The following is a 16,965-nucleotide window of genomic DNA, read 5'->3' as shown; positions in this document are numbered from 1 at the left end:
TGCCACTGGCTCCAAAACCCACACCTGTTGCCCTGGTTGAAATTCAACCAGTGCAGCTTTCTGGTCATACCAGTGCTTCTGGAGCTCCTGGCTGGCCTCAAGGTTCTTGGATGCCTTTTCCATGTACTCAGCCATTCTGGACCTTAGGCCAAGCACATAGTCCACTATGTCCTGTTTGGGTTCTTGAAGAGGCCTCTCCCAGCCCTCTTTCACAAGACACAGTGGTCCCCTTATAGGATGACCAAACAGAAGTTCAAAGGGTGAGAAACCTACTCCCTTCTGTGGTACTTCCCTGTAAGCAAAAAGCAGGCATGGCAACAGGACATCCCATCTCCTTTTGAGTTTCTCAGGGAGTCCCATGATCATGCCCTTCAATGTCTTGTTGAATCTTTCAACAAGGCCATTGGTTTGTGGGTGGTAGGGTGTAGTAAACTTGTACTGCACCCCTCACTCTTTCCACATGTGTGTTAGGTAAGCAGACATGAAGTTGGAACCTCTGTCTGAAACCACCTCCTTAGGAAAACCCACCCTGGTGAAGACACCCAGGAGGGCCTTGGCTACTGCAGGAGCTGTAGTAGTCCTAAGTGGAATTGCTTCAGGGTACCTAGTAGCATGATCCACTACTACTAGAATAAATGTGTTCCCTGAGGCTGTGGGAGGTTCAAGTGGACCCACAATGTCCACACCTACCCTTTCAAAGGGGACCCCCACCACTGGTAGTGGGATAAGGGGGGCCTTTGGGTGGCCACCTGTCTTGCCACTGGCCTGACAGGTAACACAGGAGCTGACAAACTCCTTCACCTTTTGGTGCATCTGGGGCCAGTAAAAGTGACTCACTAACCTTTCCCAGGTTTTGGATTGCCCCAGATGCCCAGCTAGGGGGATGTCATGAGCCAAAGTTAGGAGGAACTCCCTGTACTTCTGTGGCACTACCACCCTCCTGGTGGCTCCAGGAGTGGGGTCTCTTGCCTCAGCATACAGTAATCCCTCTTCCCAATAAGCTCTGTGGGTACCACTGACATCTTCCCTGGCTTCTGAAGCAGCTTGTAGTCTCAGGCTTTCGAGAGTGGGACAGTCTCGCTGACCCTGGCACAGCTCTTCCCTAGAGGGTCCCCCTGGGCCCAAGAGTTCCACCTGGTAATGGTCAAGCTCCATGGACTCTGTTCCCTCAGGGGTATCCAAATCCTCTCCTGGGGGAGAGGGGTTCTGAGTGTTTGGCTGTACAGAAGCTGGTTCCCCAGTCTTCTTGCCTTTCCTCTTGGTTGGTTGGGCCATTATTTCAGGCTCCAGACCTACTTTGTCACCCTTCCTCTTGCTCTGTGCTCTAGTTTGCACACACACCAATTCAGGGATGCCGAGCATGGCTGCATGGGCCTTTAGCTCAACCTCAGCCCAGGCTGAGGTTTCCAGATCATTTCCAAGCAGACATGCAGCTGGCAACCTTGGAGAGACCACTACCAGTTTCAGGCCAGTAACCCCCCCCCAGCCTAATGTTACCATGGCCATGGGATGACTAGTGGTGACACTGTCAGCGTTGGTGACTGGGTAAGACTTCCCAATCAAGTATTGCTCAGGGGAAACCAGTGTGTCTTTCACCATAGTGACACTGGCACCTGTATCTCTCAGAGCTTCTACCCTAGTTCCATTCACCCAGGGGTACTGTAAGTATTTCTTTAAGTTGGGGGGCCACACAGCTACAGTGGCAAACTCCACTTCTCCCAAGGAGACTAAACTTGCTTCAGTGTGTTCCCAGATTTGCTCAGGGTACACCTCTGACCCCATTTGTATGCTTGCTGCCCCAGGAGTAGCTGTACTGGGTGCCTTAGGGGCTTTGTTTTGGGGGGCAAGCTACAGTTAGGTGTCCTTGCTTTTTACAGGTATTACACCAGGCCTTTAAGGGATCAAAGTTCTTCCCCCTATATGGTTGGGGCACATAGGGAGTAGTTTGGGTCCCACCCCCCTGAACAGGTTTTTGGGGCCCTTTGGAAGACTCAGACTTTTTATCTTGGGGATTCTCACCAACTTTCCCCTGGGGGGGGTTTGTGACCACTTTCTTTTGGTCACCTCCAGTGGTTGTCTTGGTCACCCTAGTCTTGACCCAGTGGTCTGCCTTCTTTCCCAATTCTTGGGGAGAAATTAGGCCTAGGTCTACCAAATGCTGATGCAACTTTTCATTTGTGCAGTTACTTAATATATGTTCCTTCATGAATAAATTGTACAATCCAGTAAAATCCTGCACACAATGTCCAGCTAACCAACCATTCAGTGTCTTCACTGAGAAGTCTACAAAATCAATCCAGGACTGGGTCTGGGTTTTGTGAGCCCCCCTGAATCTAATTCTATACTCCTCAGTGGTGAATCCAAATCCCTCAATCAGAGCTTTCTTCATGAGGTCATAGGATCCTGCTTCTGGCCCAGAAAGGGTCAGAAGCCTGTCTCTGCAGTTACCAGAGAACAGTTCCCATAGGAGTGCCCCCAGAGAGGTTTCTTTACTTTTCTGATATCACAAGCCCTCTCAAAGGCTGTGAACCATTTGGTGATGTCATCACCTTCCTCACATTTAGGGACAATCACTTTGGGGATCTTAAGGTCAGAAGTTTCCTCCCTATCCTTATTTTTAGTATTGCTGCCACCATTGATGGGTGCTGAACCCATCTCTCTCCTTTCTTTTTCTAGAGCCAGGAGCCTGGACTCTAGCTCTAATCTTTTGGCCAGCCTCACAAGGCTGTCCTCTTCACTGGGGGGTCCCCCAGTGTTCTCTCTGGGACCAGAGCCACCTGTGTAGTCTCTAGGTGCCCAGATGCTAATTCTTGGATTGGAGGGTATGGGTGCCCTCTCTTCCCTAGGGAATAGCATGGGGGGTTGTTGTCAACCTCCTCTGTTTCCCTTTCCTCATCTGACTGGCCATCACCATGTTCAGATGGGTGGTCATTAGCATACTCAGCCAGGAGCTCCTGGAGCCCTTGTTTGGTTGGATGCAGACCCATTTGTAAATTTTTAAGTTTACATAAGGACCTCAATTCCTTGAAAGACAAGTGTAAGTAAGGTGTGAGGTCGAGCTCCTCCACCAGGTCCATGTTATTATTATCACTGATAGCTGAGTTTGTTTGAGACATTCTAACCTGACGGTTCTAACCCTCTACCCTCACTATAGTGACTTTTATTTTTCTAAAATTCTAATGGGACTTAAGCAAGGCCCTAGCAAGACTTTTAGTAATTTTGGAAAGACCAATCAGAATTCTAAAGGCAATTTTTAAGAGTTCTGTCGTGTGATCAGATGGTAACCAAGTAGTCCAACAAATGCAAGTTTGTATCCCACCGCTGATCCACCAATGTGACAAAGTGGCTCTGTATATACTGTTCCCTAATAGGTACAGGGTGTACAGAGTCCACAGTCCCCCAGGGGCTGATAGAGGTTAAAGTTAGGTATGACCTTCCTCTCTAAAGTGGTAGCTTGGTCGAGCAGTAAGGCAGTACCAGAGGACAGTGTAAAGCATTTGTTGTGCACACTCAGTCAGCAAAAGGTTTCACACACTCAATAACTGAACTCTAGGCCAATGGTTTATATACAAAAAATATATGCTTGTTTTATTTTAGAACCAACAAGTGGAATTAAAATATACTTTTTTAAGATGAGAAGTTGAATATAAATACTTTTGCAATAAGCAATTGATTTTTGTAAACAGTCACAGTTGGTTGCAATAAACAATCCTATTTCCTAAACACAACAATGCATTGAGCTCAATGGTAAATTCAGGTTATTTGTAACAGATTACTTTTTAGATTACTTTTGAAATTCCAGGTCTAGATCCTAGATTCAGCTCTGGGACAGTATTCAGAATCAAGTGGTGAAAGTCGACTTAATTACTGTAATGATTTTTAAATAATATTTAGCTATTTCAAAAGTTGACAGAAAATATTTCAAAGAAAACATTCAATGGATCTCTATGGCAAGAAATTCAAATTGCAGGTAGATTACTTTATCGTTACTTTTGTAATCCAGGACTGGGTACCTAGACTCAATACTGGGGACTTTATCAAAAACAGGTAAGTAATTACGTTTGCAGAAATTGTACGATTTTAAAAGAATATTTCAAGATTGCAGAAATCGACACTTAAAAGAAATTTCACAGAAAAGCAGTCAATGGTTTCCTATGGGAGAAAATTGGGTTACTGGTAAGTATAGCTGCGAGTATTCTTCCGAGCCAGGGCTGGGCACCAAGATCCAGCCCTGTGAGTCCACCTGAGAACAGGTGAGTTTTTGCGTTTTTGTCGCTCGGCTGATTTTTAGTGAATATTTGAAGATTTGAAAAGTACACAGACGAAATTTCAAGAAAAAGCCAGTCAATGTTACCCTATGTAGAAAATAGAGTTAGCGGTTTTCAGGTAGGTTCTCGACAGGCAAAGGTGAGGTTCTGGGCATAGACTCAGGGGTCCCCCAAGGTCAGATAGGCGCAGTTAGTTCACCCTCAGCGGCTCTAGGGCAGCCGGGTGCAGAGAGAGTTAGGCCCAATGTTAGCCTATGAGGAATAGGGGGGCCTGGTTTGGTGGCTGCTGACCAGCAGGCCACGCGGCTGTGGGAGCTGGGCTCCTGGTCACTCACTCAGGGCAAGTGGGGAAGTAGGCTAGTGTAGAGATTGCACTGCCAAGGCCACTCGGCCGGCTGGGTGCAGGGTGCTTTTGAGCCGTTGGGCGCTCAATGGAAATCAATGGGAATGCTCCGGTTAGGAAAAAGGCTGCAAGCTCGGGGACGAGGATGCTTCAGGTGCCACCACCACTTCGAGAGGTAAGTTGGGTAGTTGTAGGTTAGGTGGGTACCCCGGGATTGGGCACAGGGGGCCGCAGGGCGCCGCGTGCAGGGGTGCCTTTTGGTGTCGAGAATCTTACCTGTTGATCGCGGTTGGGGGGGCACCTGGTTCTGAGGCTACAGGCTTCTTCCGGAGTGTCGAGGGGGGTCCTTGGGTGCCGGACTCGGGGTTACAGTCGCCGTGGGGTCGTCCTCAGGGTCTTTATTCACTCCGGCACTGGCCAGGCTTGGCTGGTGCAGAGTGTGCTGGGTTCGCGGTTCCGGGCTGCTGCCAGGGGTTAGAAATAGGTTTCGGAGTAGAGCCTCTACTCATGGGAGTCCCAGGGGCTTAGAGCCAAAAGGTAGCCAGGTCCTCCGGGGTTGGTGAGGTTGCTGGCCACGAGAGATGCCGCGCTTGTGCAGGTTCGAGAGTCGACAGGCCGGTAGGGCTGGGGCCAAAGCAGTTGGTGTCTTCTCCTCTTTTTAGCAGCTGCAGGGCAGGTCTTTGTTCTTCTTGCTCTTCTTGTAGTTTTTTTGGATCTGGAATCTGGGGAAGTAAGGTTCAGGGTGCCCCTAAATACTAGATTTAGGGGCGTTACAGGTAGGTGAGGCCAGGGTCCAATGGGTCCTTGTCCTGGGGTGGGTACACCCCCTATCCTGCCTCTCTCCTGTGGGAGGGGGGCAGTAGCCTAATCCTGATAGGGTAGGGCCTCCCATCTTCAAGATGGCGAGAGCCCGGAGATGTGCTTCACTTCGCCTCCCCCACCTGAGGGGTGGGGTGGGCAGGCTGGCACATCCCCTGTCCTTGTATGGGGTTTTCGGCCAAGCTTCCCACCAGAGTGGGGGTTTGCAGTGGCCTGGGGAAACTCCAAGAGGCGGCAGGCCTTTGAAGCTTCCCTTTGCTCATCCTGGGGGAGGAGATTTCTCACCTCACCCAGGATGTGCATTGTTGCAGGCCTGGGAGAGCAGGGGCTCTCCCACCCAGGGGTCCAGCAACGTGTCGGCTGTGTGGCAGCCTGGGCAGCCTCAGAGCAGACGTGGATTGTAGGTTAGTTGTAAGGGGGCATCTCTAAGATGCCCTCTGGGGTGCTTGGTACATTAAATCCCACACTGGCATCAGTGCGGGTTTAATGTGCTGAGAAGTTTGATACCAAACTTCCCAGTCTTCAGTGTTGCCACTATGGTGCTGTGGAGCTCGTGTTTGACGAGCTCTCAGCACCATGTACTCTTAAATGGCAGCACTGCACTTACAGTGCCCAGGAATGGACCGGGGTACTGTAGGGGCACAGGGCTCCTGCTCCTGTGCTCACACCATGGGCATAAGGCACCCAGACAGAGGGGTGGCTGATATATGCCATGGCAGTGTAGGTGATGGGCATGGCACACAGAGATGTGTGTCATGTCGACTCTTCATTTTGTCCTGCACCCAGACACCCAGCCTGCAAAGGCAGTGTGTGTGTCTAAGGGTACAGGGCCTCTAAGGGTGGCACAATGAGTGCTGCAGCCTTTAGAGGCCTTTCCTGGTCACAAGGCCCTGGGTTCCTAGGGTACCATTTACTAGGGACTGACATGTGGCCAGGGTTTGCCAATTTGGAGTTTGTGTGGTTTAAGGAAGGAACATAGGCCCTGGGCCCCTGATTGGCAGGAGTCCAGGGTACACTCAGTAAAAGTACATTCAGCAATTTAGCAAAAAGTGGGGGCATACCATGCAAGAAAGATGGCACTTTCTCACACAACCCCCCCCCCCCCCAAACGAAAGGTGATGAGACTAACCTTGTCCTATGGAGTCTTCATTGTCTAAGTGGAAGAACCTGGAAAGTCCATCTGCATTGGCATGGGCAGTCCCTGGTCTGTGTTCCACTTCAAAGTCCATTCCCTGTAGGGAGATGGACCACCTTAGTAGTTTTGGATTTTCCCCTTTCATCTGCATTAGCCATCTGAGAGGTCTGTGGTCAGTTTGAACTAGGAAGTGAGTGCCAAACAAGTATGGCCTCAGCTTCTTCAGGGACCAAACCACAGCAAAGGCCTCCCTCTCAATGGCACTCCAACGCTGCTCTCTGGGGAGTAGCCTCCTGCTTATAAAAGCAACAGGTTGGTCTTGGCCTTCATCATTGGTCTGGGATAGGACCGCTCCTATCCCTAGTTCAGAGGCATCAGTCTGCACTATGAACTGCTTGGCATAATCTGGAGCTTTTAGAATTGGTGCTGAGCACATTGCCTCTTTTAGGGTGTCAAAAGCCTTTTGACAACTGACTGTCCAGTTAACTTTCTTGGGCATTTTCTTGGAGGTGAGTTCTGTGAGGGGGGTCACAATGGACCCATACCCCTTCACAAACCTCCCGTAGTACCCAGTCAAGCCAAGAAATGCCCTGACTTGGGTCTGGGTTGTTGGAGCTATCCAGTCCATGATGGCCTGGATTTTGGGTTGTAAGGGCTGTACCTGGCCTCCACCCACAAGGTGGCCCAAGTACACCACAGTGCCCTGCCCTATCTGGCATTTGGATGCCTTGATAGTGAGACCTGCATTTTGCAGAGCCTCTAAAACCTTCCCAAGGTGGATCAGGTGATCCTGCCAGGTGGAGCTAAAGACAGCAATATCATCAAGATCAGCTGCACTAAAGGACTCCAACCCGGCTAGGACATGGTTCACCAACCTCTGGAAGGTGGCAGGGGCATTCTTTAACCCAAAGGGCATCACAGTAAACTGATAATGCCCATCAGGGGTGGAGAATGCTGTTTTTTCTTTTGCTCCTGGGGCCATGCCAATCTGCCAGTACCCTGCAGTTAAGTCAAAGGTACTGAGGAATTTGGCAGCCCCCAATTTATCTCTCAGTTCATCTGCTCATGGGATAGGGTGAGCATCTGTCTTGGTGACAGAGTTGAGCCCTCTATAGTCCACACAGAACCTCATCTCTCTCTTTTCACCCTGTTGATTAGGTTTGGGGACCAGAACCACTGGGCTAGCCCAGGGGCTCTCAGAAGGCTCAATGACCCCTAACTCCAGCATCTTGCTGACCTCAGCTTTGATGCTTTCCTTGACTTGATCTGACTGTCGATAGATTTTGTTTTTGACAGGTGCACTGTCACCAGTGTCCACATCATGGGTACACCAGTTTGTCAGACCAGGGGTCAGGGAAAAGAGGCTAGCATATTGTTGCAAGACTTGCTTGCAGTCAGTTTGCTGTTGGGCAGAGAGGGTGTCTGAGAAAATCACACCATCTACTGACCCATCTTTTGGGCTGTAGGATAGGAGGTCAGGGAGTGGTTCACTCTCTGCTTCCTGTTCTTCATCAGTCACCATCAGCATGGTGATGTCAGCCCTGTCATTGTAGCGTTTAAGGCGGTTCACATGGATGACCCTTTTGGGTGTCCTGCTAGTGCCCAGGTCAACTAAATAGGTGACCTCACTCTTTCTCTCTAGGATAGGGTAAGGGCCACTCCATTTATCTTGGAGAGCCCTTGGTGCCACTGGCTCCAAAACCCACACCTGTTGCCCTGGTTGAAATTCAACCAGTGCAGCTTTCTGGTCATACCAGTGCTTCTGGAGCTCCTGGCTGGCCTCAAGGTTCTTGGATGCCTTTTCCATGTACTCAGCCATTCTGGACCTTAGGCCAAGCACATAGTCCACTATGTCCTGTTTGGGTTCTTGAAGAGGCCTCTCCCAGCCCTCTTTTACAAGACACAGTGGTCCCCTTACAGGATGACCAAACAGAAGTTCAAAGGGTGAGAAACCTACTCCCTTCTGTGGTACTTTCCTGTAAGCGAAAAGCAGGCATGGCAACAGGACATCCCATCTCCTTTTGAGTTTCTCAGGGAGTCCCATGATCATGCCCTTCAATGTCTTGTTGAATCTTTCAACAAGGCCATTGGTTTGTGGGTGGTAGGGTGTAGTAAACTTGTACTGCACCCCTCACTCTTTCCACATGTGTGTTAGGTAAGCAGACATGAAGTTGGAACCTCTGTCTGAAACCACCTCCTTAGGAAAACCCACCCTGGTGAAGACACCCAGGAGGGCCTTGGCTACTGCAGGAGCTGTAGTAGTCCTAAGTGGAATTGCTTCAGGGTACCTAGTAGCATGATCCACTACTACTAGAATAAATGTGTTCCCTGAGGCTGTGGGAGGTTCAAGTGAACCCACAATGTCCACACCTACCCTTTCAAAGGGGACCCCCACCACTGGTAGTGGGATAAGGGGGGCCTTTGGGTGGCCACCTGTCTTCCCACTGGCCTGACAGGTAACACAGGAGCTGACAATCTCCTTCACCTTTTGGTGCATCTGGGGCCAGTAAAAGTGACTCACTAACCTTTCCCAGGTTTTGGATTGCCCCAGATGCCCAGCTAGGGGGATGTCATGAGCCAAAGTTAGGAGGAACTCCCTGTACTTCTGTGGCACTACCACCCTCCTGGTGGCTCCAGGAGTGGGGTCTCTTGCCTCAGCATACAGTAATCCCTCTTCCCAATAAGCTCTGTGGGTACCACTGACATCTTCCCTGGCTTCTGAAGCAGCTTGTAGTCTCAGGCTTTCGAGAGTGGGACAGTCTCGCTGACCCTGGCACAGCTCTTCCCTAGAGGGTCCCCCTGGGCCCAAGAGTTCCACCTGGTAATGGTCAAGCTCCATGGACTCTGTTCCCTCAGGGGTATCCAAATCCTCTCCTGGGGGAGAGGGGTTCTGAGTGTTTGGCTGTACAGAAGCTGGTTCCCCAGTCTTCTTGCCTTTCCTCTTGGTTGGTTGGGCCATTATTTCAGGCTCCAGACCTACTTTGTCACCCTTCCTCTTGCTCTGTGCTCTAGTTTGCACACACACCAATTCAGGGATGCCGAGCATGGCTGCATGGGCCTTTAGCTCAACCTCAGCCCAGGCTGAGGTTTCCAGATCATTTCCAAGCAGACATGCAGCTGGCAACCTTGGAGAGACCACTACCAGTTTCAGGCCAGTAACCCCCCCCCCAGCCTAATGTTACCATGGCCATGGGATGACTAGTGGTGACACTGTCAGCGTTGGTGACTGGGTAAGACTTCCCAATCAAGTATTGCTCAGGGGAAACCAGTGTGTCTTTCACCATAGTGACACTGGCACCTGTATCTCTCAGAGCTTCTACCCTAGTTCCATTCACCCAGGGGTACTGTAAGTATTTCTTTAAGTTGGGGGGCCACACAGCTACAGTGGCAAACTCCACTTCTCCCAAGGAGACTAAACTTGCTTCAGTGTGTTCCCAGATTTGCTCAGGGTACACCTCTGACCCCATTTGTATGCTTGCTGCCCCAGGAGTAGCTGTACTGGGTGCCTTAGGGGCTTTGTTTTGGGGGGCAAGCTACAGTTAGGTGTCCTTGCTTTTTACAGGTATTACACCAGGCCTTTAAGGGATCAAAGTTCTTCCCCCTATATGGTTGGGACACATAGGGAGTAGTTTGGGTCCCACCCCCCTGAACAGGTTTTTGGGGCCCTTTGGAAGACTCAGACTTTTTATCTTGGGGATTCTCACCAACTTTCCCCTGGGGGGGGTTTGTGACCACTTTCTTTTGGTCACCTCCAGTGGTTGTCTTGGTCACCCTAGTCTTGACCCAGTGGTCTGCCTTCTTTCCCAATTCTTGGGGAGAAATTAGGCCTAGGTCTACCAAATGCTGATGCAACTTTTCATTTGTGCAGTTACTTAATATATGTTCCTTCATGAATAAATTGTACAATCCAGTAAAATCCTGCACACAATGTCCAGATAACCAACCATTCAGTGTCTTCACTGAGAAGTCTACAAAATCAATCCAGGACTGGGTCTGGGTTTTGTGAGCCCCCCTGAATCTAATCCTATACTCCTCAGTGGTGAATCCAAATCCCTCAATCAGAGCTTTCTTCATGAGGTCATAGGATCCTGCTTCTGGCCCAGAAAGGGTCAGAAGCCTGTCTCTGCAGTTACCAGAGAACAGTTCCCATAGGAGTGCCCCCAGAGAGGTTTCTTTACTTTTCTGATATCACAAGCCCTCTCAAAGGCTGTGAACCATTTGGTGATCTCATCACCTTCCTCACATTTAGGGACAATCACTTTGGGGATCTTAAGGTCAGAAGTTTCCTCCCTATCCTTATTTTTAGTATTGCTGCCACCATTGATGGGTGCTGAACCCATCTCTCTCCTTTCTTTTTCTATAGCCAGGAGCCTGGACTCTAGCTCTAATCTTTTGGCCAGCCTCACAAGGCTGTCCTCTTCACTGGGGGGTCCCCCAGTGTTCTCTCTGGGACCAGAGCCACCTGTGTAGTCTCTAGGTGCCCAGATGCTAATTCTTGGATTGGAGGGTATGGGTGCCCTCTCTTCCCTAGGGAATAGCATGGGGGGTTGTTGTCAACCTCCTCTGTTTCCCTTTCCTCATCTGACTGGCCATCACCATGTTCAGATGGGTGGTCATTAGCATACTCAGCCAGGAGCTCCTGGAGCCCTTGTTTGGTTGGATGCAGACCCATTTGTAAATTTTTAAGTTTACATAAGGACCTCAATTCCTTGAAAGACAAGTGTAAGTAAGGTGTGAGGTCGAGCTCCTCCACCAGGTCCATGTTATTATTATCACTAATAGCTGAGTTTGTTTGAGACATTCTAACCTGACGGTTCTAACCCTCTACCCTCACTATAGTGACTTTTATTTTTCTAAAATTCTAATGGGACTTAAGCAAGGCCCTAGCAAGACTTTTAGTAATTTTGGAAAGACCAATCAGAATTCTAAAGGCAATTTTTAAGAGTTCTGTCGTGTGATCAGATGGTAACCAAGTAGTCCAACAAATGCAAGTTTGTATCCCACCGCTGATCCACCAATGTGACAAAGTGGCTCTGTATATACTGTTCCCTAATAGGTACAGGGTGTACAGAGTCCACAGTCCCCCAGGGGCTGATAGAGGTTAAAGTTAGGTATGACCTTCCTCTCTAAAGTGGTAGCTTGGTCGAGCAGTAAGGCAGTACCAGAGGACAGTGTAAAGCATTTGTTGTGCACACTCAGTCAGCAAAAGGTTTCACACACTCAATAACTGAACTCTAGGCCAATGGTTTATATACAAAAAATATATGCTTGTTTTATTTTAGAACCAACAAGTGGAATTAAAATATACTTTTTTAAGATGAGAAGTTGAATATAAATACTTTTGCAATAAGCAATTGATTTTTGTAAACAGTCACAGTTGGTTGCAATAAACAATCCTATTTCCTAAACACAACAATGCATTGAGCTCAATGGTAAATTCAGGTTATTTGTAACAGATTACTTTTTAGATTACTTTTGAAATTCCAGGTCTAGATCCTAGATTCAGCTCTGGGACAGTATTCAGAATCAAGTGGTGAAAGTCGACTTAATTACTGTAATGATTTTTAAATAATATTTAGCTATTTCAAAGAAAACATTCAATGGATCTCTATGGCAAGAAATTCAAATTGCAGGTAGATTACTTTATCGTTACTTTTGTAATCCAGGACTGGGTACCTAGACTCAATACTGGGGACTTTATCAAAAACAGGTAAGTAATTACGTTTGCAGAAATTGTACGATTTTAAAAGAATATTTCAAGATTGCAGAAATCGACACTTAAAAGAAATTTCACAGAAAAGCAGTCAATGGTTTCCTATGGGAGAAAATTGGGTTACTGGTAAGTATAGCTGCGAGTATTCTTCCGAGCCAGGGCTGGGCACCAAGATCCAGCCCTGTGAGTCCACCTGAGAACAGGTGAGTTTTTGCATTTTTGTCGCTCGGCTGATTTTTAGTGAATATTTGAAGATTTGAAAAGTACACAGACGAAATTTCAAGAAAAAGCCAGTCAATGTTACCCTATGTAGAAAATAGAGTTAGCGGTTTTCAGGTAGGTTCTCGACTGGCAAAGGTGAGGTTCTGGGCATAGACTCAGGGGTCCCCCAAGGTCAGATAGGCGCAGTTAGTTCACCCTCAGCGGCTCTAGGGCAGCCGGGTGCAGAGAGAGTTAAGCCCAATGTTAGCCTATGAGGAATAGGGGGGCCTGGTTTGGTGGCTGCTGACCAGCAGGCCACGCGGCTGTGGGAGCTGGGCTCCTGGTCACTCACTCAGGGCAAGTGGGGAAGTAGGCTAGTGTAGAGATTGCACTGCCAAGGCCACTCGGCCGGCTGGGTGCAGGGTGCTTTTGAGCCGTTGGGCGCTCAATGGAAATCAATGGGAATGCTCCGGTTAGGAAAAAGGCTGCAAGCTCGGGGACGAGGATGCTTCAGGTGCCACCACCACTTCGAGAGGTAAGTTGGGTAGTTGTAGGTTAGGTGGGTACCCCGGGATTGGGCACAGGGGGCCGCAGGGCGCCGCGTGCAGGGGTGCCTTTTGGTGTCGAGAATCTTACCTGTTGATCGCGGTTGGCGGGGCACCTGGTTCTGAGGCTACAGGCTTCTTCCGGAGTGTCGAGGGGGGTCCTTGGGTGCCGGACTCGGGGTCACAGTCGCCGTGGGGTCGTCCTCAGGGTCTTTATTCACTCCGGCACTGGCCAGGCTTGGCTGGTGCAGAGTGTGCTGGGTTCGCGGTTCCGGGCTGCTGCCAGGGGTTAGAAATAGGTTTCGGAGTAGAGCCTCTACTCATGGGAGTCCCAGGGGCTTAGAGCCAAAAGGTAGCCAGGTCCTCCGGGGTTGGTGAGGTTGCTGGCCACGAGAGATGCCGCGCTTGTGCAGGTTCGAGAGTCGACAGGCCGGTAGGGCTGGGGCCAAAGCAGTTGGTGTCTTCTCCTCTTTTTAGCAGCTGCAGGGCAGGTCTTTGTTCTTCTTGCTCTTCTTGTAGTTTTTTTGGATCTGGAATCTGGGGAAGTAAGGTTCAGGGTGCCCCTAAATACTAGATTTAGGGGCGTTACAGGTAGGTGAGGCCAGGGTCCAATGGGTCCTTGTCCTGGGGTGGGTACACCCCCTATCCTGCCTCTCTCCTGTGGGAGGGGGGCAATAGCCTAATCCTGATAGGGTAGGGCCTCCCATCTTCAAGATGGCGAGAGCCCGGAGATGTGCTTCACCTCGCCTCCCCCACCTGAGGGGTGGGGTGGGCAGGCTGGCACAAACCCTGTCCTTTTATGGGGTTTCCAGCCAAGCTTCCCGCCAGAGTGGGGGGTTGCAGTGGCCTGGGGAAACTCCAAGAGGCGGCAGGCCTTTGAAGCTTCCCTTTGCTCATCCTGGGGGAGGAGATTTCTCACCTCACCCAGGATGTGCATTGTTGCAGGCCCGGGAGAGCAGGGGCTCTCCCACCCAGGGGTCCAGCAACGTGTCTGCTGTGTGGCAGCCTGGGCAGCCTCAGAGCAGACGTGGATTGTAGGTTAGTTGTAAGGGGGCATCTCTAAGATGCCCTCTGGGGTGCTTGGTACATTAAATCCCACACTGGCATCAGTGTGGGTTTAATGTGCTGAGAAGTTTGATGCCAAACTTCCCAGTCTTCAGTGTTGCCACTATGGTGCTGTGGAGCTCGTGTTTGACGAGCTCTCAGCACCATGTACTCTTAAATGGCAGCACTGCACTTACAGTGCCCAGGAATGGACCGGGGTACTGTAGGGGCACAGGGCTCCTGCTCCTGTGCCCACACCATGGGCATAAGGCACCCAGCCAGAGGGGTGGCTGATATATGCCATGGCAGTGTAGGTGATGGGCATGGCACACAGAGATGTGTGTCATGTCGACTCTTCATTTTGTCCTGCACCCAGACACCCAGCCTGCAAAGGCAGTGTGTGTGTGTAAGGGTACAGGGCCTCTAAGGGTGGCACAATGAGTGCTGCAGCCTTTAGAGGCCTTCCCTGGTCACAAGGCCCTGAGTACCTAGGGTACCATTTACTAGGGGCTGACATGTGGCCAGGGTTTGCCAATTTGGAGTTTGTGTGGTTTAAGGAAGGAACATAGGCCCTGGGCCCCTGATTGGCAGGAGTCCAGGGTACACTCAGTAAAAGTACATTCAGCAATTTAGCAAAAAGTGGGGGCATACCATGCAAGAAAGATGGCACTTTCTCACACAATATCGATCTAAAAGCAGTTGCTCATATAAAATACCTTGAGAGATTTTCATCCTTTTCTGGTAGAAGACACTTTCATTCTCTTCTTGTAATTTATAAAGCAAAAATTCCCCCTACCCTAACTTATGCAACAGAATATCTTCCTACTCACAGATGGCAGATTCTAAATGCATTCAAAGGTACATTGCTATGCAAAATAACGCTACTGAGCCAAATTACACCTGTTCAAATACTTTGTTTAGAGCTCTCAATTGCCGGCGCCTTATCAAAAGCTTTGGCCAACATAATCAGAAGGGCATTTAAGCTATTACATGCAGAAAAGAGCTCTTTAAGGGCCTTATTAAAACATGAAACTTTTAAGGCTGGAACAAATTTATACACTTTTAACTAAAACTTTAGGACAGCCCTTGAATACTTCCAATTTACTGAAATGATCTTAGAATTCTGGAATCCAGCACACATTAGGCTATTTTGAAAAAATATGACTCCTCAATTAAGCTTCGATTCTGATATGGCACATTGCTCCAAACGATCTCACTATGGGGCATATGTGTCAAGCCTTTTTCCTGTTCGCAAACGGGCCGATTCTCAGAATCGGCCCGTTTGCGAACGGCAAAAATCCTTTTGGGAAAAGGCCATCGCAAAATAGGGAATCACAAGATTTGCGATTCCCTATTTTGAGAATGCATTTAAGGAATCGCAAATTGGGATTTCTTAAATGCAATTGTGGAAGCACCCAAATGTGCAAATTTGCCTTAAGAAATCGCAAAATACCACCAACTTCAAGTTGGTAGTAATTTGCGATTTCCTAGAAAAATGCACTTGTTTGCATTTTTCAAAGTGCCATGTGGCGCACATACATGTGCACCCATGCATATTTCAGGGGTGCAAAAGGGTGTCCTTTAGACACCCTTGCACCCTTGAAATTGCATGCAGAATTTGCGAGTACCTAATGAGTACTCACAAATTGCGAATGTCTTCCCATAGGAATGAATGGGAAGGTATTCCTTAATTGCGAATCGTAATTTGCGATTCGCAATTAAGGAATATGTAGGAATCGCAGTTAATCTTGTGAAACCTACATACATTTCATTTTGTGAGTCCTTCATAGCGATTCGCTAAAATGCGCTATTAAGGCCTCGTAAAACGATTTTATGATACATATGCCCCCATAAGTCTTTTGTATCTACTATTGAGTTTAAGACTCATCAAACGTATGTGAGATACATTCTAGAACATAGTGTGATGCATTATTAGGCTTCGCCTACGGATGATACCCTTAAATGCCTGTAGCTGGAGTGACACAGGTGAAAGGACAGGAATATGCAATAAATGTAATAGCAGGTGCGGTGCGTCCATTGGGGTGTGGGGGCGTAGCCCCCCCGCCCGCGCCTCGCGCCTGCAGCTCTCCCTCCTCTCCTCTGTGAATGTCAGGCTCTCCCTCCTCTGTGAATGTCAGTCAGCATGACGTCGGACCGTGGGCGGTCCGGCGTCATGTTGACTGACATCATTGTCAGACGCCTTTAGGAAAGGCAGCACAAGTGCGCATGAGTGGGCATGGAGCTTAATTTTTACTCCGTGCCCAGTCATGCGTACTTGAGTTTTTGCTGCCTTGCGCATGCCCATTAGGAGCCCCTCGGTCTCCTAATGGGCAGGCGGCGGGCAAGGAGTAGGCGGTGCCGTCAGCCAATCCTGGCGCTGCTGCAACGCCAGGATTGGCTGAGGGCCGGGTTGCAGGCAGTCACTGTCACTGTTGCGTCATGTGGACGTGGTGTTCCAGACCGTTTGAAGGAGCAGAGAGGCGCCAACGCGGGCCAGGAGAAGACGAGGCGGTCACCGGTCAGGTAAGTGTTTTTTAATTTATTTTAGGGTGGTTTCCTGACTGTGACCCGGGCCGTCGCTGCCTTTGGCCGCGGCGCCGGCCCCCGTATTATTTATTGATGTGAAGTGAATCAAGTCAGTGATTTAGTTGGGTGGGATCTTAATTCCCTGCCTGGGTGCGTTTTCTTGTAATTACCCTGCCGAGTTTCCTGTCCCTGTTCGGGTGGGTTCTCGAGCTTTCACTGACACTGTCTGTTGGTTCTCCAGTCACTGCGTGCGTGTGGTCCAGTGCTCCCCACTCCTTGCTGGTTTCTCGTGCTATCATTGGCTTTGTGCGGTATTTGGCGCTTCAGTTTTTGGTTGAGATGGTTCTATCAGTCTGGGATTGAAAGTTTTG

The 16,965-nt window shown here is 49.3% G+C and overlaps 1 protein-coding gene across 1 annotated transcript in view; it reads right to left on the bottom strand.

Annotated features, from left to right (window-relative positions):
* LOC146833817 (dimethylaniline monooxygenase [N-oxide-forming] 2-like) overlaps positions 1–16,965 on the bottom strand; it is a 602,486-nt gene that overhangs the window by 127,182 nt on the left and 458,339 nt on the right. The gene's annotated exons all lie outside the window — the stretch shown is intronic.

This window comes from Triturus cristatus, chromosome 4_2, assembly GCF_964204655.1.
Source record: "Triturus cristatus chromosome 4_2, aTriCri1.1, whole genome shotgun sequence".
Taxonomy (NCBI): domain Eukaryota; kingdom Metazoa; phylum Chordata; class Amphibia; order Caudata; family Salamandridae; genus Triturus; species Triturus cristatus.
The sequence above is the reverse complement of the archived record's forward strand: the minus strand, read 5'-3'. Positions and strand labels throughout refer to the sequence as shown.